The 22781-nt window shown below is 43.6% G+C and overlaps 1 protein-coding gene across 1 annotated transcript in view; it reads left to right on the plus strand.

Moving 5' to 3' along the window:
- Positions 1-6478: 6478 nt before the first annotated feature.
- DNAJC27 (DnaJ heat shock protein family (Hsp40) member C27) overlaps positions 6479-22781 on the plus strand; it is a 157299-nt gene continuing 140996 nt past the window's right edge. The window contains exon 1 of the mRNA XM_069233755.1: positions 6479-6646. The gene's annotated coding sequence lies outside the window, so the exon portion shown is untranslated. The remainder of the gene's footprint in view (positions 6647-22781) is intronic.

The following is a 22781-nucleotide window of genomic DNA, read 5'->3' on the forward strand; positions in this document are numbered from 1 at the left end:
TAGTTAACTGGAACGAGCTCTAGTGTTCAGTTCATTCTGGTGACTTAAACGAAGTAGCAAACCAACAACCATGTCCACCGTGGGGTACCCCGTGTTAACACGAAAGAAGAAAAGCAGTCAAAACAATGGCAGTTCTTCACCACCATTGTCCACAGTTGGTGATGCGCTTTCTTTAAGAGACGGTACACTTACCTAAGTACAAGGAGGGGAGTCAAAAGACAACCTGTAAAGAAAGGAAAATGAAAAGTGCATCGGAATTTATTACAAACTTGCACTTATATAATACTGTTAGTACATCCAGCATTCCACATCTCCTTGGTGAAACCAACAGTTGAAGCAACGCGCTTGTGGGCACCAGTGCATCCAATTATAGTGGAACATCATCCTGAATGTGAGGTGAAAGACATGTTGGACTATAATCAAGTATGTGGTAAACTTTTGTACATCATAAATCGGAAAGATACGGCACTGAGAAAAGAAGGTGGGAACCCATTGGCCATATTGGTGCCCCGTGATTGTTGCACAATTCCCATCTGAAAAAATCATCAGAATCCATTGCTATTGGAATATTTACCTGGAAGGACTGCCAGTCGTCAGCTCGCTCCTGCGAGTCAACCAAACCAGCAAACTGATGCACAACGTCCCCCATGCGGCGTCCTGTAAGAACAACAAAGCCAGTGAGAGCATTGGCAGGTCCTCACCATCATCGTCCACAAGTGGTTACCGCTTGTACTAAGAGAAGTTATACTTACCGACGGTACAAGAAAGACAGTAAAAAAACAATCTGTAAACAAACAAAAATAAAAGATGTATAGATATATATTGAAAACTTGCATTTATAATTGTGCCATGGACATTGATGTGGTGCATAAAAATGCACGTTTGGAAAACATAGTTGATTTTACATAGTGATAATCTGTTATTTCCTTATGAAAGTACTCCCAAGAAATGCACAAGATTCATCCAGAGAAGTTCAGAACAATCATAGGCTACATGAGAGGCAGCACACAAACCTGATCAGAGTACAAAGAGGGAATTAAAGGTAGGCTGACAGAAGTGCTAGCAGATCTGTTGCACCTGGATCTTTTTGTAGGGTCACCCCCAAACTTTTTGCCTTCTCCCTCCTATTTTTTCAGTCCTGTTTTTGTTGGGTTTTGGACTCTGGGTGCTTTACCACTGCTGACCAGTGCTAAAGTGCAAGTGCTCTCTGTCTGAATTGGATTGTTGATTTGTTTATCCATGATTTGTATATTTGATTTACTGGTAAGTCCCTAGTAAAGTGCACTATACCTGTAAATCAAATGCTACTACTGGGCCTGCAGCACTGGTTGTGCCATCCACATGAGTAGCCCTGTAAACATCTCAGACCTGCCACTGCAGTGTCTGTGTGGGCAGTTTTAAACTGCCATTTCAACCAGACAAGTACAACAACTTGCCAGCCCCAAATCTTCCATTTTCCTAAAGTAAGTCACCCCTAAGGTAGGCCCAAGGCAGCCCCATTGGCAGGGTGCAGTGTATTTTTTAAATTGTACGTTTGAAAATGCCACTTTTAGAAAGTGGACATCTTCTTGCTTAACCATGCTGTGCCTCTGCCTGGCAGTGGAATACACGCCTGGGTGAGACTGACAGCTGGGCTGTTAGTGAATTCACTCTAGACAGTCACACAAAGGGAGACGAGGTGTTTCCTGCATATCCTGGTGAGTCTTCATGGGCTAGAGTGGAGGGAGGAGCTGAGACTTGCAACTGAATAGGGATGTGCCTCTCCTTACACAAAAGCAGTCTCCAACCCCCTAGAATGTGTCTAGAGCCAGGGCAGGAAGAGGCAGTGTCTTGTGCACTACAAAAACGTCCCTTTGAAGTTTGCCTACTTCAAAGGCAGAAATGAGTATAAGTATTGGACTGCTGACTCCATAACTTTAGAACACTCTTGGATTGAGGACATTCTGCCAGGGAGAAGAGCTGGATGCTTGAGGAGGACCTTCCACTCTGCCTGTTGCTTTGCTGTGCTGGCCTTCTGCTTCTGCCCTGGGAGTCAAAGGACTGGACTTTGATTTCTACATCCTGCTTTCCAAGGTTCTCCAAGGGCTTGAACTGAGCTTGCCTCCTGTTGTGAAGTCTCAGGGACATCAAAGTCTTAATCTGCCAGTGCCTTGGCTTTTCTGCTGAGAGTACCCACTTGCTAAGTGGTGCCAAATCCAGTAACTGGGCCCTTAGAAGTGGAAGCTGGTAACCTGAGTGAAAATCCATGCACCCGAGCTGTTGCAGTAGAAAAATTGACACAGCGCTTGTCTCGCGGCTGCAAAATCAATGTATCACCTTCTTGAGTGCGGATCCATGGTTGCTGTGCATCTGGATTTTCCATGCATCATCCCTGGGTGTTAAATCTTCAACCACACTGCAAGGACTCCAGGTTGCTTATCTGGAAATCGATGCATCGTCCTCCTGCAGGGAAAGAAACAACACATTGCCTGCCATTCGGGGGAAAGAATCGATGCACGGCCTCACTTGCGAGTAAGGAATCGACGCATCACTTGCCTTTCTGATGCATCACCTCCCTTGCGGCTTTATTTTTGACACCAGGTACTTTCTGCTAAAACAACGCAACCAATGACTTTTATGAATAAAGAGTCTTTTAATTTTAAACAGTGATATCTTTACTTGTGTGTGTTGGATTTTTTGTTGTTTTGGTCTTGTTTGATTTTGATGAATATTAGCTATTTTTCTAAACTGGTGTGGGTCCTTTTGTGGTGTTTTCACTGTGTTACTGTGTGTGTATGAACAAATACTTCACACATTGCCTCTGAGATAATCCTGACTGCTTGTGCCAAGCTACCAAGGGAGTGAGCAGGGGTTGTCTTAGGTATGTGACTCCTTCACCTTGAGTAGAGTGAGAATCCCTACTTGGACAGGGTGTAAACTGACTGCCACCAAGAGACCCGATTTCTAACGAGATCCGATCAATCAATCAAACAGGATTTGTAAAGCGTGACTAATCACTCTCCAGGGTATCCAGGCTCTTGCAGGTCTCAGTGGGTCATTAGAACAGCCAGGTCTTGAGGGCTGGATGAGAGGGCCCAGAGATGTGTGGGGAGGTTGTTCCAGGTTTTTGCTGCTATGTGGGAGAAGGCACGTTCTCCACTTCTGCTTCAGTGGATGCGTGGAGTGTGGGAGGCAGACTGTAGTCCTCTTGAGAGTTGGTGGAAATTCAGGTGGTTAATGTAGGTGGGTTGTGGTTTTGTAGAGCTTTGTGCGCGTGGGTCAGCAGCTTGAATTTGCAGCTCTTCTGCACAGGGAGCCAGGGGAGTTGCCTGAGGTGTGGTATGATGTGGGATCTTCAGGAAAGGTTGAGGGAGAGTCTGGTTGCGGCGTTCTGCATGGTCTGAAGTCTCCATAGGGGTTGCTAGGCGATTCCTGCATAGAGGGGTTGATGACGTCTAGTCGACTGGTGATGAGGGCCTGTGTCACGGTGCATCTCATGCGCGGGAATAGCCACTTGAAGATCTTACATAGCATGTGCAGAGTAAAGAAGCAGGGGGAGGAGACAGTGTTGATCTGTGATTCCATGGTGAGCTTGTTGTCAATGATGATTCTGAGGTTCCTGTCATGTTTGGAGATAATAGGTGTAGGTCCTAGTTCTGAAGGCCACTAGGAGTCACTCTATGAGTTGCTGCGCTTGCCGAAGATCAGAACTTCAGTATTATCTGTATTTAGCTGCAGGCAGTTTTCTTTCATCCAGTCGGCGACACTTGTCATGCATCTGTTATCAATGATCATGCACTCCCTGTAGGCCACTCATATCATCCTCGGCACACCAGCTGAATGTTCTTAAGATTTTCAGGTCTAGATGGGGAGGTCACTCAATGGTCTACATGGCCCCCAAACTTTGGAACAATCTTCCAATAGAGTTACGCTGACTGGACCTTGAACTCCCTTTTCGTAAGGGACTGAAAACATGGCTATTTAAGATCTAGTCCCTCCCTTCCCCTGGCTGTTTAGGAACTAGTCCCTCCTTCCCCGTGGCGGTGTGGCTAGTGCAGTGTTGGTTGTAGCGCTGGGAGGTCTGTGCGTAGCCATGCGCTTTACAAGAACTACAGAATGGCTTTGAAAGCTGATACCCCTAACTGGAGGATCTCCCTCTTCTCTCTCTCTCTCTCTCTGATCCCCTTCTCCTCTCCCCTGCTGGGTAACTTGTAGCTATCATTTAATCTCAGGTGTTTGCGCAAGAGGCTTAGAGTGGTGTTTGGAGCCATCAACTTGTGAGTCCAACTCACTTCCACGGCATCAAACACACAGGTTAGTGCTTTCACCTGACACCATCAGCTCTAAAGAGATTTGAGAATCTGATGTAAATATACCAACAGACCCATTCTGATGGGCCATCTGTATATGGTTTTCTCCTGCAGACCCTGCGGAGGCATGGCCAACAGAAGCATGATAGTTTGCCCGACTCTAAATAGAATAGGTGGGCCGTCAGTTTGATGATCAGGGTACTTCACCATGTTTGTGGTGGAGTACCATGTCCACCGAACTCTAAAATGAGCCTATAGTTGCGATGAGGTACAGGCTTTCAGGGCACATGGAGTGAAGCTTTTGCCACAAAGGAACCAGTGACAGTGTCTTGATAAAATGCTCTGCCTTTGGTATGGGCTCAGCAGGATAATTTTATGAGCCATTCACGTTGCCTCATTGATGGTACCATTACCATCTTGGTGAGCAGGGGAAGACATTCCCAGGACTGTCCAGCATCCAAGATGTCTCAGGACATAAAATCCCTCCCAAATGTAGATGAAAAGTAACTTAGCAGCAATGATTACCACAGACTACAATTTGGACCCTATTTCATTTCAGTATTGAAGAGTGTCTTGTACTTCTTGTGCTCCCTTTGAGGAAGCTCCTCCCAGGGCAATGATAGATGACAGTCAATGTAGTATAATGTCCCACCTGCAGTACTGCAACAGCATCTGTGATTTCCTCCCAGCAAAAAAACTATTTTAAAGCTCTACAGGGCCCAACACCATGTATTGAGAAAAATAAGGATTTAATGTGCAGAAACTTAAATCCCTGTACAAACTTCCTGCCTAAAGTACTGACCCAAAAAGAAACTTGCACCAGACTGTTTCTCCAGACTGCCTGTACCCTACCAGTTCATCTGATGCCAGTGTATGTATGTATGCATGTATGTCTGTATGTATGTTTTTATGTATGTATCTATATATGTATGTATATGTGCATGTATAGGTATTTGTAGAGCGCAAACCTAGCAAGAGAGTACTAGAGCACTAAGCAATGATGGGAGCCCTAAGTTATGATTCAGGATAATTTACAATAAAGTCAGATGTTCGTAGGTAGTGAATCCCACTATATGGACACTGCACTGACCATTCCACAACTATGGTATTTTTCCGGCAGGCTTCAGGCTGTCAAGCTTCTTTCAGAGGAGGATGGGCTGGAAGGACCCAATCACGAGAGCCCTTACAGCCCATTCTGTTTGCGACCTCATGCAGTGTGTGGGACAGGTATTTATTTTCTGGTCTGGACCTGCACGTAGAGATGTAATGTCCTTTGAAAAGGTGGGTCTTCGGCTCTTGTTGAATTGCAGAATGGTTAGGGTAGTCCTGATGTTGATGGTGATGTTGTTCCAGATGCTGGGAGCATAGATGGAGAACGGTTGTCTTCTAGTAGTCTCCTTTATGCAGTTTCTTTTATTTCCAATCTGATGGCGTCTTAGCCTCTGGTGTGGTGCTGCGTATCTGGGGTAGCTAAGTTTCTATGCATTGTATGGATGACTCCCAGCTAACCTCCACTCCCCCCCTCATCATTACTAGACAAAAACCTATTGTAATAATGTTTTCTCACCACCCCTGGCTCCATCCTTCAGCTCTACAATTCAACCTAGCAGAGTTGTGGGCACTTTACAAATCCTAGAAATAAAATATAAAAATAAATAACTTAAGACATAGTATCAGTAAAACATGCATGCATTTGTGCACGTACAAGTTTACATTTCCCAGATCTAGTCTTTGCCTCATTCCGCTCGAATCCTCCGCCATCCCACAACACACAAAGGGGCCTGCACACTTCCATGCATTGCAACGAGATAACTGGGTGTTAAACGCGTGGTAGGTGAACGTGCAGAGTGAAAAGCATACCTCCCCCCTCTGAGTGTAAGCACAAGATGGCGTTTCCAATGTGGATGCGGCCTGAAGCCTGACAGGCACCGGACATGTCTGCACAGAAGGCGACCACTGGCCGCCTCTAATCCATCCCCCTGCGCCGCAGGCACGGCGTGTTCCTTCCTGTCGCAGGCAATCACCAGAGACTAACACTTTCCGTATCACCAGCTGGCAAAATCTGAACTACTAGCATCTTTCCAGTGGATGCCTAAAAGTAATCACACAGTGGGGGCTCTCGAATGGAGCAACGTCTTCCAGGTCTGAGATTCTGAACTCATGATCCCTTATTTTGGGGTTTTTTTTAGGCATTGACATGGAGCAAACCGAGGAACAGCAAAGTGCCTTAAGGAGAAGTTTTACTGCACGGCGAGAGCCTCGAACAAAGCGCGCTGCCCATAGAACAGAACTGTGAGGAGGTGCCTGGTGCGGCTGAAATCAGAAATCTAACAATTGTGGGTCTAGCGTGTAAACATGTGAGTGAAGCCCCCTGGACTCTAGTCCAAGGATTTCCTAGACATGATTAGTGAGATGTAGTCTAAATTTTAGTAGAGTCCCTCGTGTCACAATAGTAATTATAAATGAGACAGTTTAAGCCTTATGTTTATCAAAGCACTAATGGTTTGCAACTTAGAAGCTGCACTGACAGGCAATTTAAATGTGCGTTTGTTCTCACTGGAGAGTCTGAATTAGGTGGTATTTGATTTAAATTATATGCTAGAATGATTAAACTGATATTCTAATGTAATTTAGACTGTACACTAAAAGAATGTATTGAAACAATATTGAATTTCTAATGATTAATGAACTAACAATGCATATAAAAAATGACAATAATGTACTTCTCTGTTATAGCTAACGAAATGCTTTAACAAAGTTTTCCCCTTTTGAAATTAAATGTATTACCAATATTAATGTAGAATTAGTAATGTTGAACTCATTTGTTTGCATATTACAATATGTTTTATTGAAACGTATTAATTGAATGTATGTGTTCCGCCCAACACGTGTATTTCCCTGATTTTGTTAGTTGTAGGGTTTCTCAGTGCCCAGCTAAAATTGTGACTCAGCTAAACTAAATTGATGGTTGCTAATTCTGAGCAATACTTAATCTGTATTACAGATATTTCTCTTATTGATATTTATTATCCTTCTTGAATGCATAGTTTTGTTTATGTTAATATCTTTTAGAACTTGGTTGTGTGAATTGTCTACATGACTCTGAGCTTGTGTTTGTAATAAATCCCTTAGCTTTATTTCCGACTGGAGTGTTGGGGAAGTGCTGCCCTATCCCATGATGAGTATAGCAGCCCAACTGAGAAGTATTGGCATTTCCCAATAATGCATCAAAGTCCTGCTGCAGGGTTTTAAGTAAGACTATATAATGAGCACTAGGCATGCCCTTTAGTGTTGGGAATACTCAATAATTTTATGGCAGACCCTCTGAGATGTGACTCTACTGCCCTATAGAAGACCTCGCAGCCCTCCTGAAAAGTTATAATACATTATTTTAAAGCATAGCTGACCTGAAAGGTATATCAATATTCTATGATAAAGGTAAGGCAACCCTTAGAAGTGGTAGTATTGTTCATAAAGAGCGCGGTAGTACGAATAAAAAGTGTTGGTCCTTCGAATTAAGGATTTGGTAGCCATGCTGACAGTGTGGTTATTTTATTAATATGGTGGTGACATGATTTGTTTCTGAACTCTGTTTCACCTAAGCCAGTGGTTCCCAACCTGTGGTCCGGGGACCCCTGGGGGTCCGCGAAGCCTCCTCTGGGGGTCCGTGGCTGCTGAGAAAATGTAATAATATTAACAGATTAGGGCCCCGGCTTTCAGGAATGATTCATTGGGTGGTCCCTAGTTCCAATAACGATTCACTGGGGGTCCCCAGATTCCAGTCCTGATGAAGTGGGGGTCCACAGAAGTCAAAAGGTTGGGAACCACTGACCTAAGCAGTCGCGCCGCTGCCTAACACAAGATATTCATGACTCTGCTCACCCTGTACTGCTAAATTCACAGATTAATTATTTTAATTTCCAGAACTGATGCAAATATTATGTGCACAATTTGGATTGTGTGTCCTCATGCATACTTGGTGAGTGAACCCCCAAAATGACTCTGTAGTTGTGCTTAACCCTGCCATGCTTTGACCAGTGTTCCTGGCACACAATGCACCGTCCTATTCATTCTCACAATTACTATTTATGGGAGACTCCTATGTCCTCCTCGGTAAAACTGTATTTAACCTCTTCCAGTTCTCACCAATGGTAATAAACAAACAGCTTTAAAACATATGATTTGCCACAAATTTCTTCGAAAGGTGTTAAGGAAACCCCTTGTAAAATTACATTCTATTTTGAGTCCTTTCTCACAGTAGTGTTTACATTCCTTAACAATTTGTCTTGGTTAAACTCACTCAATCCTCCTCCAAAATCCCTTTTGCATTTTTGTCATTACCAGGAGCCATGATCCCCCACCCTCACAGCCTCCATCTACCCCCCCCTCCCCCCACCCACAACAAAGCTAAACTCCTGGCCGCGGGCCTGGGCTAGGGATGCTCTTTCTAACAGATGCTAAGAGGGACCCTTCCTCACACGAGCTGCCTCCACCTTTGGCGAGGCTTGTAGTTGTGTAACACACTGGAGGGTGCCCAGCCTAACCCTGTTGCATCTTCACTGAGTGTCACTTCTTGCACTCGTGCATAGCAGACATCTCACCTGCAGGATCCTGGCTGCCAGCTCCATGGTGGGTGATGCCAGTGCTGGGGGCCCTGCGGATGCCTGGCTGTACACTTCCAGGCACTGCTCGAGGAGATTGAGTATTAAATGATTGATGGGCAGGTGAACCTGTAGAGTGAAAAGTCTAATCATACCTCCTCCCTCTGAGTGTAAGCACAAGAAGGTGTTTCCAATGTGGATGCGGCCTGAAGCCTGACAGGCACCGGCCATGTCTGCACAGAAGCTGACCACTGGCCGCCTCTAATCCGTCCTCCTGCGCCGCAGGCACGGCATGTTCCTTCCTGTCGCAGGCAATCACAAGAGACTAACACTTTTCCATTTCACCATCTGGCAATTTCTGAACTACTGGCATCTTTCCAGTGGGTGCCTAAAAGTAATCACACAGAGGGGGCTCTCGAATGGAGCAACGTCTTCCAGGTCTGAGATTCTGAACTCATGATCCCTTATTTTGGGGGATTTTTTAGGCATTGACATAGAGCAAACCGAGGAACAGCAAAGCGCCTTAAGGAGAAGTTTTACTGCACGGAGAGACCCTCGAACAAAGCGCGCTGCCCATAGAACAGAGCTGTGAGGAGGTGCCTGGTGCGGCTGAAATCAGAAGTCTAACAATTGTGGGGCTAGCGTGTAAACCTGTGAGTGAAGCCCCCTGGACTCTAGTCCAAGGATATTCTAGAAATAATTAGTGCGATATTGTGCATTTTCAAGCAAGTCAGTACCTAGCGCATTGGTTAAAATTGGCAGTCTTAAAGCGGCGGTAGTTTTGTTGCGAATTTAAGAGCTATGGAAAGCCCCCCATCCCCGAAAGTTTAATAAAGTAACTCTTTGATCAGGCAATGGATGAGTCTCATTGACCTGAATACATGCAATATTGTGGGAATCCTAAGTGTGTCTTTAATTGTGAGTACATGGAGTGACAATTCAATGCGCCCTATAAGTAATACTCCAAATCGTGTCTGTGTGTATGTATATATATATGTGTGTGTGTGTGAGTATGTGTGTGTATATATATATATATATATATATATATATATATATATATATATATATATATATTGCTTAGTGGTGGTCGCCACTTGGTAATTATAGTTACAACCTAGTTTCTATATAAAAAGCGTTTGTTTACTTGACTATATCTTTGGCGCCGCTTGACGAATCTACACAAAACTTTCAAAAAATATTTGCCAGTTCAGTCAGCTGCTGCCTGGAAAGTTTTGGGGTGAGCTGTCTAGGGGGCAGAGAAAAAAAGGGGGTACCGAAACAAGCTTTCCCCATTAATTTTTCCAAAGGGATTTTGAACAGTGATAGTGCGCAAACTACAGGATGGAATTACACCAAATTTGGCAGGTAGGTAGGTCCTGGTCCAGAAAAAAGTGTTTTTATTGTTTTGGTGTAATTTCAGTCAGTAGTTTTTGAGAATTAAGGGGAAAACAAATTTGTATATCTAGGGACGCAAAGGATTCACAACCCCTAACGATCTCGTGCTGAGATCTGATTGGCTGATAACACTTCAACAAAAGAAGCTGTTGAAGTGTTGTCAGCCATCTTGGGAGTCCGCTTCAACCGAGTCCCAAAAAAAAGTAATTAAAAAAACAAAAGGGGCCAGGGTACAAACACCCTGACCCTTTAGCCCCCAGGGCTAAAAAGCATGTTACAATACAGCCCTGGGGACCACCACCACCTCAGGGCTTTATTGTACTATGCAGGGTGGAGTATCTGGCCCACCTACTACCCTGGGAACCACCACCCCCAAGGGCAACACTGTAGTTGGAGCAGGGGCTGCGTGCCCTCCCCCACGCCCGGGAAACACCCCACCTGTCCCCCGGGGCAAATGTTTAAAAAAAAATAAAGACCACCACCCCCGGGGCTAAGTTCTTGTGGGAGGGGTGCTGCGTGGCCCCCCTCGTGGAGCCACAGATGGCCCTGGGGACCGCCGCCCCCCAGGGCTGGCTCCTGTTATGCCCCGGGGTGCCCACCCACTTGACATAGCTGTTTGCTGTGGCTTGACTGAAGCTCTGCAGCTGCAGCTAAGCCACAGCAAACATTTCAGGTTTCGACTGTGGGACCTTTAAAGCAGGTCCCGCTGTCAAAATCTGAAGTTTCATCTCTTTCCTTTGCACGCGGATGGCCACCCCATGGGGCTATTCTCGTTGGAGGGAGGCACACGTCCCGCTCTTGGAGCCTCCGACTGCCCTGCCTGCAAACACTCAGCTGTTTGACAGCGGGCCTGTAAAGCATGTCCCACTGTTAAACAGCAGAGCTTTCACCTCTGTCCCTTGTACGCATGCAGGGGACAGAGATGAAATGCTTCTGCACTGTGGGGGAAGCCTTGATGCTTCCTCCGCAGTGCCAGGTAGCCCGTAAAGGACATTTTTTTTTTTTTTTAAATTAAATATATAAATAAGGAGGGACCGCGGGGAGCCCCAGATTACCCATAAAGTGGATTTTATTAAGTTATTTATTTATTTTATTAAAAAAGAAATAAATAAATAAAGAGGGCTCTCTCGCGGTCCCAGATAGCCCATAAAGGGCTAAAAAAAAAAAACTACGTAAACGTCGCTCAATGTGAAGGTTGCAGACCTTCACACTGAGCTTCGGGGGTTTGAGTCCACCTGGACTCATTACCATTTTTTTAATTAAAAAAAGATTGTATTTAAAAAAAATATATATATGTTTTATTGGATACAATTATCTCATTATAAGTATATCTAAGACATCAACGCCTAAAAAACTCTCTCTCTCTCCATCTCACTTTCTCTCTCTGTCTCTCTTTAAATCAATTCCCCCACTCACACACCCACTTAACACTTATGTACCCACTCACAGTCCCACTCAGACACTCATGCACCCACTCAAGCACTGACCCACTCAGGCCCTGTTGCCAACTGCCGCCATGCACGGCCGAGGACCGTGCGCCCCAGTGGTTGGATTAATGTATAGTAATGAAAATTACTACACGTAAATACAAATATAGAAATGAACTGAAAAAAGCAAAGGTTACAGGGATGTTATAGTTACAAAATAGAACTTTTAAAAAACGTAGAAATTCACTTAAAAATCCAAAGGTTACAGGGAAGTTATAGTTAGGCTCACATTTTAAATGTAAAAAACCATAGAAATTTACCAGTTATAGTTATAGTTACCTCAAGTAACTATAACTTGTGCCCTAAGGAAACTATAACTCGCACCCTCGCCATTCACTGCTAATTACCCCACAAATTACGGCAATCATGCCATCTTCCATAACATCATTGATAATATCAATGTACTATGTGCTGTAAACTTTTTGACGAAAAAACTGTGCATGGCGGTAGCGCGAGTTATAGTTACTTTAGGACAAATAAAAAAAGCTTTTTAAGCTCAGATGTGCCTATCAGCGGCTTCTAACCTTTTTCAAATTAGTTGCATCACTATGAAAAGGCTACCAGCTGCATGATGTACATGTGTGCTTTACACACGCCAATTAGGGCCTATAGGCTGCTGCGTTGATAACACCAGCAAGCATCCCATATTCAGCTATATGAGTTCCTGTCCGGTACAGCCATCTCTGGAGATGGTTTACCGCCTTGTTGTAGACATGGTAGCCAGGCGAGGTAAGCCCAGCCGGAGGGACTGTAGAGGATGGAAGTAATACTAACATTTCGAAGGAGAGTAGCTGCCCTCAGGCTTCTGATGGGCGATGCCTGGAGGTATTATGGGGGTGAGAGCTTTAAGACCGATCATAGACTGGACTTCCACCTGCCATGACCCTGTCCTTACCCAGAGTGCTTAATTTGTAGATAAAAATGTGCTGGTGCCCAAAGCTCTCACCTGAAACACACGGCTGCTGCAATTAAATGTGCGAGCACAGAACACTGAGGCAGCGTAATCCTGAAGCCATCTCAGGCCTCTTTAATCCAATTACAGCCACTCTCTTCCCCTTCAGCTCACTCTTGCAGCTTTCTGCTTTCTCCCTTTGTAAGGCTTTTTTCTTTTCTCTTCCTCCATCTTTCCCATATGTGTCTTTTGCTCGCAGTAAATGCTTGAGACATAAAAATAAGTGCCAGCCCTAAAAAATAAGTGCCAGTGCTCCGCACCGGAAACCACCAGCCCAGCCCAGCCGAGCTGTAAAATGACAAAAGCCATTTACTACTCCAGGCACAGTATTACAGCTTTGGACTTTGTCACTATCTAGCTCAGCAAGGATAGCACTGTGCTGATCCTATGTTTAAAAACTTTGCTAGATGAGCAGACATTTGAGGTGAGCACATCTAGAGTGTCGCTGGTGTTGCAGTGTGCTCCTTACTAGAGCTGCTTTCCACCTAAATTTGGGAACTTCCCAGAGTTCTCTCTTGTTTTTTGCATAATTTATGTGTCACTCTAACCCTGAAAGGATCTTGTTTTGACTTATACTGGGTGCTCCCTTGTGTCTGGACAAAGCTAAACCCCTCTGAAGAGCTCTAATGAGAGTGAAACACGTGTCAGGGGTTGGTTTACTCATTCCAGGTTGGCTTGGATGGTATTTGACCAGTCCAAAGCTGTGATACTGTGCCTGGAGTAGTAAATGGCTTTTGTCATTTTACAGCTCGGCGAGGATGACACTGGGTCAATCCTATGCTTAAAGATTTTGCTGTACAAATGGCAAAATACTTTGTCACTATCTAGCTTGGCGAGGATAGCACTGTGCTGATCCTATGCTTAAAAACTTTGCTAGATAAGCAGACATTTGAGGTGAGCACATCTAGAGTGTCGCTGGTGTTGCAGGGTGCTCCTTACTAGAGCAGCTCTCCACCTAAAATTGGGAACTTCCCAGAGTTCTCTTGTTTTTTGCATAATTTATGCGTAACTCTAACCCTGAAAGGGTCGTGTTTTGACTTGTACTGGGTGCTCCCTTGTGTCTGGACAAAGCTAAACCCCTCTGAAGAGTTCTAATGAGAGCGAAACACGTGTCAGGGGTTGCTTTACTCATTCCAGGTTGGCTTGGACGGTATTTGACCAGTCCAAAGCTGTAATACTGTGCCTGGAGTAGTAAATTGTATTGTATTGTATTGTAATCGTATTTATATAGCGCTTACTACCCCTGACGAGGCGTCAAAGCACTTTTCGGTGAGTAGCGCACTACTCTGGAACCCAACAAGAATTAGTGATCGATTAGTATCGGGAAATAATGAGTACAGTTTTAGTATTAATATGAGTTAAAATGAGCCGCGGATATGAGTGTTTGTTAGTTAGGTTGACTGGAGTAATGGAGGGGTGGAGGAGGAAAGAAATCCAGAAGTGTTAATTGGAAGTATATCCTTCATTTACTCAACCCAAAGGCTTGGGATGAGTAAAGGGGATGGAGGAGGGAAGAGTATGTGGAAGGGTTAGGGAGAGCATAGTAGCAGGGTGAGATAAATGCAGGAGAATTTAGTAGGGTTGTGTGGGAGGTCATGGTAGTAGAGTGAGGTTTGGTGAGTTAGATGTGGAAGCGGAGGGAAGAGCTTCGGCAGAGTTATTTAGGAGATGAAAGTAGTAGAAAGGATTTGGGATGAGTCAGAGTGAGAATGGAGGACAGTTTGATAGAGACATGACATATGATGATGGGTAGATAAGTGTGATAAGATGAGATCAGGAATTCATAGATATCTAGTATAATAACCCACCCAAGAGCCATGCAATGACCCACGAACATGCCAAGCACAGAAACAACATATACACATACATACATACATATATATACATACACACACACATGAATACACACACATGAATACACACACATATGCACATACAATACATAATTAAAACTATGGGTAAAATATACTTAGTCAAACAGGTTTAAAGAGTGTGTGTCTATTTTATTGTTATGACATAGTAGTGATACATATTTTCTAAAGAAACTATACATAACTAGAAATATATACATAATCTGAAAAAAATATTTATCAACATAGGCAAATGCAGTTCATAGTTGTTTGAATATGGTGGTTATGAAGGAAAGAGACAACTCTTGAGTAGTTTTCTGAAGACAAGAAAGTTAACTGTGGCTCTTATAGTTGGGGGTAATGAATTCCATAGTTTGGCTTCTTGAACGGAGAAGGATGTACCACCTATAGTGTTTTTCTTGTATGGTGGTGTTCTAAGCCGGGGAATAATTCCCATTTGTTTTAGTGAATACAATTAATATTGTTAGTTAATGAAGGTCTGTGAAATGAGCTAATACAACATGGTTTGCTGAAGGCCTCATAGCTGCCTGTTACACCTATGTGATACACAATTTACTTTTTGGCAAGCTCATCAAATAGGACTTGTAACAATAAGTAGTGTTAGGAGGCTGGTGGGGGAAAAGGTTTGATAATCTAGAGACCAGAAACAAATGGTAAAATATTGGTGTACTAAGTGCAAGGAGAACTGTTATTCTGATGTTCTAGACGCAGTACGAATTACTGAAATGATTAGGGAAGTGGCCTGAGAGACAATAGTTCACGTGTAGAGAGGTTAAGAATGAGATCCGACTATCAGAACAGTGCACAAAAAGCTATGGGAATAGAAACACTTGTTTAGGTTGGAGAATGAGGCAATGAACTGGATAGCATTTTAGAGTGAACAATTTATAAAAGTCTCCCTGTTGATCAGTGAGCCCGCATATGTGGGACATCTAGCTTGTGAAGGTGGATGATAGTTTGGATAAATAACAGTGATTAGGGTTCTTCAAGTCATTTTGGGGCAACCCTAGATAGAGGGTGTTGAAGGAGTGCACTTGAAGAGCACTGAGAAGGGTCTTCTTATGAAAGGAGAAACATGAATAGTTTTCCGATATGGCGGTGGAGTGATACCTGATAACACTGAGTGTTGAGTATATGAAGTTTGGATAGCACATTCTTGTTATAGTGGATTCCTCAGCTATTAACAGAGAAAGGAACTGCATTGGGTCGATTAATGGTAAAGGAAGGGTTTGAACAGAGCGATAGAGGGATGGCTGAAGGGGGAGATAGCAGACCGTAGTTTTAGATGGGTTACTAGGCCATCATGAGCATGTGTACCAAGAACAGACTGACGATTGTGCAGTGTCGTACAGGTCCCTGCACTCTGATCCATCTTTGGCTGCTAGCAGACAGGTGAGAATAAACTCAGCTGAGAATCAGGGCTAGAACTGGTTAGTTAGAACAGCAACTATGGATATCTGACCATGTTCAGAAGCCATTTTACTGAGCTCCATGACATTGGCTGTGACATACCTGAGACACCCCAGTTTTTAATAAAATATAAGAACAGAATTTGAAAAAAATTCAAACTAAGGACATGACAGAACGCCTTCACAGCTTCACTAAAAGCAGAAACCATTTACTAATATTTTTGTACAAAAACTACTGCTTGAAAAATAACGAAACCTCATCTTACATACAGGTACCAAGTCTGTATTAATACATAGGACTTTTGTAAAGAAAGAGCTTAATATAATTAAATTTTGCAGATCTACAACAATCTGCCAGTATGTTCCCGTTCACCATTGAAAAAGAAATTAAAGTTATGCTTCCAGATAACAGAACGTATAACATAAATGGAACCATTCTGTGATGGCACAATCCACTATGAGGTGAAGGAAAGAACGGAATAAAAATTGCAAACTAGCTTTCCCTTGTAAAATCAAGACAGAGCACAAATAGTCTATGTACCAATGTTCCATAATGGACCATTTACATTTGAAACAACTGAATGAATCTGCACAGGAGAGCTCTTGCTTATAAACGTAGAACCTCATGTCAGATATGGTACATGAGGAGGGGTATAACTGGGGAAAACAGGAGAAGTCAAAACTGCACTAAGCTAAGATCCAAATTGTCAAAAGCAAACTAATCCGCTTCAAACTTGTGGGTGCTCAGCCACCACCCACCTTCCAGAGACTCTGAAATGTGCTAAATTTTCCCTTTTACACCCCCCCCAAATAAATCATCCCATGCTCTCTCCCATTCTACTTCCCTGGGGGGCGTTGGCACCCAGATCTTCTGGCCCTAAATGCATTTGAAAATTAGTTACATACCTGTAACTGAAGTTCTCCAGTATTGGCATTCTTCATAGATCCACATGCTCGAATATTCAACTTCAAAGTGGGAGTCCCATGGTATGTTAATAAAGCAATAAATATACATGGAAAATGTCACTTACCCAGTGTACATCTGTTCGTGGCATGTAGTGCTGCAGATTCACATGCTGTGCGTATCTCTTCTGACATCCAGTGCCAGGCCCGGAGTGCCACAAGCCGCCCCTCCCCGAAGAAGTCCCCCCGGAATCACAGGATTGAGTGACTTCTCCTCTCTGCCACAGTGCACATGGGCATCGACTCCACAGTCAGACTGCTTTCCTGCAAAGGGTGAAGGAAGGACTGAGAGTAGAAGAATATAAAGAAGTCCATGCAAATGTAAATATATATACCTATGAACAAATGGTTAAACTTGAACGATTACAGGCTTCCGGGGAGGAGGGAGGGTGCATGTGAATCTGCAGCACTACATGCCACGAACAGATGTACACTGGGTAAGTGACATTTTCGGTTCAATGGCATGTGTAGCTGCAGATACAAATGATATGCATAGACTACAAAGCAGTTAGTCCTCCGAAACAAAATACCGGTGGCTAGCCTGTAGGAGTTTTAAGTTGTTTGAAATAGTGTTCTTAATATAGCCTGGCCTACAGTAGCATGTTGCTGTGAGAAAACATCAACACAATAGTGTTTTGTAAATGTATGAGGAGTTGACCATGCGGCAGCTTTACATATATCAGCCATTGGTATGTTTCCTAAAAATGCAATTGATGCACCTTTCTTTCTTGTAGAATGTGCTCTAGGAGTGACTAAATTTTTCTCTTTGCTTGATGTGGCACGTTTGGATGCATCTAACAATCCATCTTGCCAAGCCTTGTTTAGATATAGGATTACCTTTATGCGGATGTTGAAAGGCACCAAAAAGTTGTTTTGTTTTTCTAAATTTTTTAGTTCTGTCAATGTAGTACATAAGAGCTCTTTTGAGATCTAAGATATGAAGAGCTCTTTCTGCACCGAGTCTGGCTGTTGAAAGAAGACTAGCAATTCCACAGTTTGGTTGAAGTGAAAAGGAGATACTACTTTTGTAAGGAATTTTGGATTTTTCCTAAGTACAACTTTGTGTTTGTGAACTTGGAAAAAAGGTTCTTCAAGAGTGAACGCCTGTATTTCACTAACTCTTCGTAAAGAAGTAATAGCTACGAATAAGGCAACTTTCCATGTTAAAAATTGAATTTGACAAGAGGGCATGGGTTCAAAAGGTGGGCCCATAAGTCTGGTAAGTACGATATTTAAGTTCCAGGAAGGAACAGGTATTGTTCTGGGTGGAATAATGCATTTTAATCCTTTCACGAAGGCTTTAATAACAGGAACTCTGAGTAGAGAAGTGTGTGGAATATTTTGTAAATAAGCAGATATTGCAGTAGGATGGATTTTGATGGATGAGAAAGCTAAATTTAATTTCTGCAAATGAAGTAACTAGCATAGAATATCTTGTATAGATGCTGTAAGTGGTTCAGTATTTTTAGATTGACAGTAGTAGACAAATCTTTTCCACTTGTTTGTGTAACATTGTCTAGTAGTACGTTTACGTGTTTCTTCAGTTGTTTCCATACATTCTGATGGAAGCTTTAGGTAACCAAGTTCTAAGACTTCAGGAGCCAAATCGCCAGATTGAGAGCATTGGGGTTTGAGTGCCTTATTTGACCTTTGTTCTGTGTTAACAAGTCTGGTCTGTTTGGGAGTTTGGAATGAGGTACTACATGCAGATCTAGGAGTGTCGTGTACCAATGCTGACGTGCCCGCGCTGGGGCTATGAGTATCATGGTGAATTATGTTTTTCGTATTTTGCTGACCAGAAAGGGAAGGAGTGTGAGAGGGGGAAAAGTGCAAGCAAATATCCCTGACCAATTGATCCATAGAGCATTGCCCTTGGATAGGGGAGGTGGGTGTCTGGATGCGAGTTTTTGGCATTTTGCATTTTCGCTTGTTGCGAATAGGTCTATTTCTGGTGTCTCCCACTTTTGACAGTACTTCTGAAGTACTTGGGAGTAAATCTCCCATTCGTGAGTTTGTTGGTGATTCCTACTTAGGAGATGTGTCAGCTGATTGTATATCCCTGGAATGTATTGTTTTAACCGATGAATGTGATTGTGAATTGCCCATTTCCATATTGTTTGGGCTAGTGGCAGTTGAGATGAATGTGTCCCGCCCTGTTTGTTGAAGTAATACATGGTTGTCATGTTGTCTGTTTTTATTAGAACAGTCTTCTGTTTGAGGAGAGGTTGAAACCCTTTCAGGGCAAGAAATTCAGCTAATAATTCTAGTTGGTTTATGTGAAACTATTTGTTTGGCATCTTATTCCCTTGAACGGCATGATTGTTGAGATAAGTTCCCCAACCTATCATGGATGAGTCTGTTGTGATTATGGTCTTAGGCACAGGGTCTTGAAATGACTGCCCCCTTCATTAGATTGAAGAGATTCCACCATTGAAGGGACATATGTGTTTGCCGGTCCACCAACACTAGAACTTGAAGTTGACCGCGTGCCTGAGACCACTGTTGTGAGAGGCACTGTTGTAAGGGCCTCATGTTTAGTCTTGCATGTGGAACTATAGCTATGCAAGATGCCATCATCCCTAGAATTTTCATGATGAATCTTACAGTATATTGTTGATTTGGCTGTATTTGTGGTATGAGATTTTGGAACGCTTGTATCCTTTGTGTATTTGGATACGCTAGGGCTTTCCGAGTATTTAGAATAGCACCTAGGTAATGTTGTACTTGTGCTGGTTGAAGGTGTGATTTTTGGTATTTGAGAGTTAACCCTAGTGTATGTAGGGTTTCTATCACATATTGAGTGTGTTGTTGGCATTGTGTAAAATTGCTTGATTTTATTAGCCAATCGTCTAGATATGGAAAGACGTGAATGTGTTGTCTTCTTAAGTAGGCTGCTATGACTGCTAGACATTTTTTGAACACTCTTGGAGCTGTTCTGCTGAATAGCAAAACTTTGAACTGGTAATGTTTTCCTGCTGTGACAAACCAGAGGTATTTTCTGTGAGCTGGATGGATGGGTATGTGGAAATAAACATCTTTGAGGTCTAAAGCAGTCATGTAATTTTGTTTTTGTGGTAGTGGAATGACATCCTGCAGAGTTACCATGTGAAAATGCTCTGACAATGTATAGATTGAGAGGCCTGAGATCCAAGATGGGCCTGAGGGTGCAGTCTTTTTTGGGGATGAGGAAGTATAGGGAGTATACTCCTGTTCCTTGTTGAGAGTGTGGAATCAATTCTATTGCTTGTTTTAATAGTAGAGATTGTACCTCTTGTTGCAATGTTCGGGGGACAATTTGTGGTATCGTGGTTGAATGTTTGGAGGGGTGGAGATTAATTCTAGGCAATAGCCATTGCGGATAATTGATAATACCCAATTGTCTGTGGTAACATTTTGCCAATGAGAGTGGAATTGCTGAAGTCTTCCCCCCCCCAACACAGGAGAAGCGTGGAGTGGAGAGGTGGAAAGGAAGTCACTGCTTAGGTGGTGTAGTGGCTTGCTTTGAGGTTTTGAACTTGCCTCTGTTCCTGAAATCTTGTCCTCTACCCTCTAAACCCCCTCTCTTTAATATTGGGTTTGTTGTCCCTGCTTTGTCTGGGAGGTAGAAGCATCAGAGACTGTTGCTTAAAACCTCCTCTGAACTGGGGTCTGCGAAAGGAGCCTCTATATGGTGTGGTATATAATGCCCCCATTGCTTTTGCAGTATCTGAGTCTTTTCTCAGTTTCTCAATAGTGGTGTCCAATTCTGGGCTGAATATATTTTTGTCAAAGGGCATATTAAGTATTGCCTGTTGAATTTCTGGTTTAAAACCAGAGGAGCGTAGCCATGCATGCCTTCTAATTGTAATGGCAGTATTGCGGCTGTATCAGCAGCATCGAGGGCAGACCTTATCTGGTTATTGCTTATAGCCTGTCCCTCTTATACCCCCTGTTGTGCTCTTTTGATGCTCCTTTGGAAGGTGCTGTATAAGATCTTGCATCTCGTCCCAACGGGCCCTGTCATATCTGGCTAGAAGTGCCTGAGAATTGGCAATTCTGCATTGGTTAGCCGCTTGTGTGGCGACTCTTTTGCCAGCTGCGTCAAATTTCCTACTTTCCTAATCAGGAGGAGGTGCGTCTCCTGATGACTGGCTGTTTGCTCTTTTCCTAGCTGCACTGACTACCATTGAGTCTGGAGGAACCTGATGTGTGATTATAGTCTGGGTCCGTAGGGGCAGGCTTATATTTTGTCAATTCTAGGGGTGATGACTCTAGCTTTGACAGGCTCATAAAAAATGTACTCAGCATGTTTAACCATTCCAGGCAAAATTGGGAGACACAGGTACATGGAGTGAGTGGAAGACAGTGTGTTAAATAGAAAGTCTTCCTCCAGGGGTTCAGAATGCATAAGCACTCCATGATAAGCTGCTGAATTAGAGACTACTTGGGTGTAGGCAGACGTGTCTTCTGGAGGAGAAGGTTTAGATGGGTAGAGGTCGGGATCATGGTCTGGAATGGGATCAGGGTCATAGCGATCCCATGGGTCTACTGTATCTCCATGGGAATATAATGTGTGTTGGAGAAGGCAAAGGTGGTGGACTATTGTGAGGTGAAAAATAAAGCTGTGAAGAGTGAGGAGGAGAAGTAGGGAGAGGTTCTAGTTTCTCCTTTTGTTTCTGCACTTGTGCTGGTGGTTGAAGAGAGTCGAACTCTTCTTGAAAAGCCAGCTTTCTTTTAGTCTTTAAAGGAGGTGCAGTGAAGATTCGTCCAGTCTCCTTATGTAGATGGATTCTCGATTGTCTTTAATACATAACCTCTAATATTGGCTCAATCTCAGGCTCTTCAGAAGCTTTGTGAGATTCCTGCATGGGCTTTGAGATTTGCTTTAATTTTATCTAATGTCCCTGTTCCCCTGTATATCAGTATTTTTTCGGCTCCGAAGTTTGGATCTTTTTCAGTCCCGAAAAAGTAGCCTGTTTCGGTTCCAAAACAGTGTCGAATTTTCGACTCCGAGGAATGAGGTCATTTACTGGAGTCTGAGGTGGAAGTTTTAACCGATTCACTTGACTCCGATGTGGACGGAGGAGTGGCCTTTTTCGGCACCGACCGCGAAGGTCGGTCGCCAACAGTCTTTTTTCAGGCCGAACCATGGCTTTCCGGCAGTGGTGTACCCAAGGCCTTCTGATGTTTTTTTATGTAAGGCTGTAGGGGCAGACATACTCACATGCTGGCTAGCTGTGATGGGTCTATTATCTTACGATTCCTGTTCGGAGTTGGTGTCTCGGATGGAGACTGCTGTTTGCTCCTGCTCTTCCTCCATGACTTCGAGATGTTCGGTGCTTTTCGGCACCATTTCTAGTCTTCGGGCCCTGCGATCTCTCAAGGTCTTCTTTAATCCAAACGATCGACAGGCTTCGCAACCTTCCTCCCGATGGTCTGGAGAAAGGCACAAATTACAAACCAGGTGTTGGTCTGTATATGGGTACTTCGCGTGGCACCAAGGGCAGAAACAAAATGGAGTCCGAGCAATCAGGCTTTCCACGCGGTAGGCCCGAACAGGCCAGAGTAGGGCGCACGCACCCTGAAGGGCAAAATGAAGGTTCCGACGGTACTACCAGCTAGATGGGAAACGCAATCGAAACAATACCGACAAATAAATAGGTTTTCTGGGGTTTTACGATTAAAAACTCGGAGTGAGAGGAAACACGTCTGAACCAGACAGCGAAAAAAAACAATCCAACCATGAAGTCGACGCCCATGCGCACTGCAACCGAGAGGAGGAGCCACCCGACACCGCAACCATGAAAAGACCTCCCAGAAGAAAATAACCTGCAA

This window comes from Pleurodeles waltl, chromosome 5 (genome assembly GCF_031143425.1).
Source record: "Pleurodeles waltl isolate 20211129_DDA chromosome 5, aPleWal1.hap1.20221129, whole genome shotgun sequence".
Classification (NCBI taxonomy): Eukaryota; Metazoa; Chordata; class Amphibia; order Caudata; family Salamandridae; genus Pleurodeles; species Pleurodeles waltl.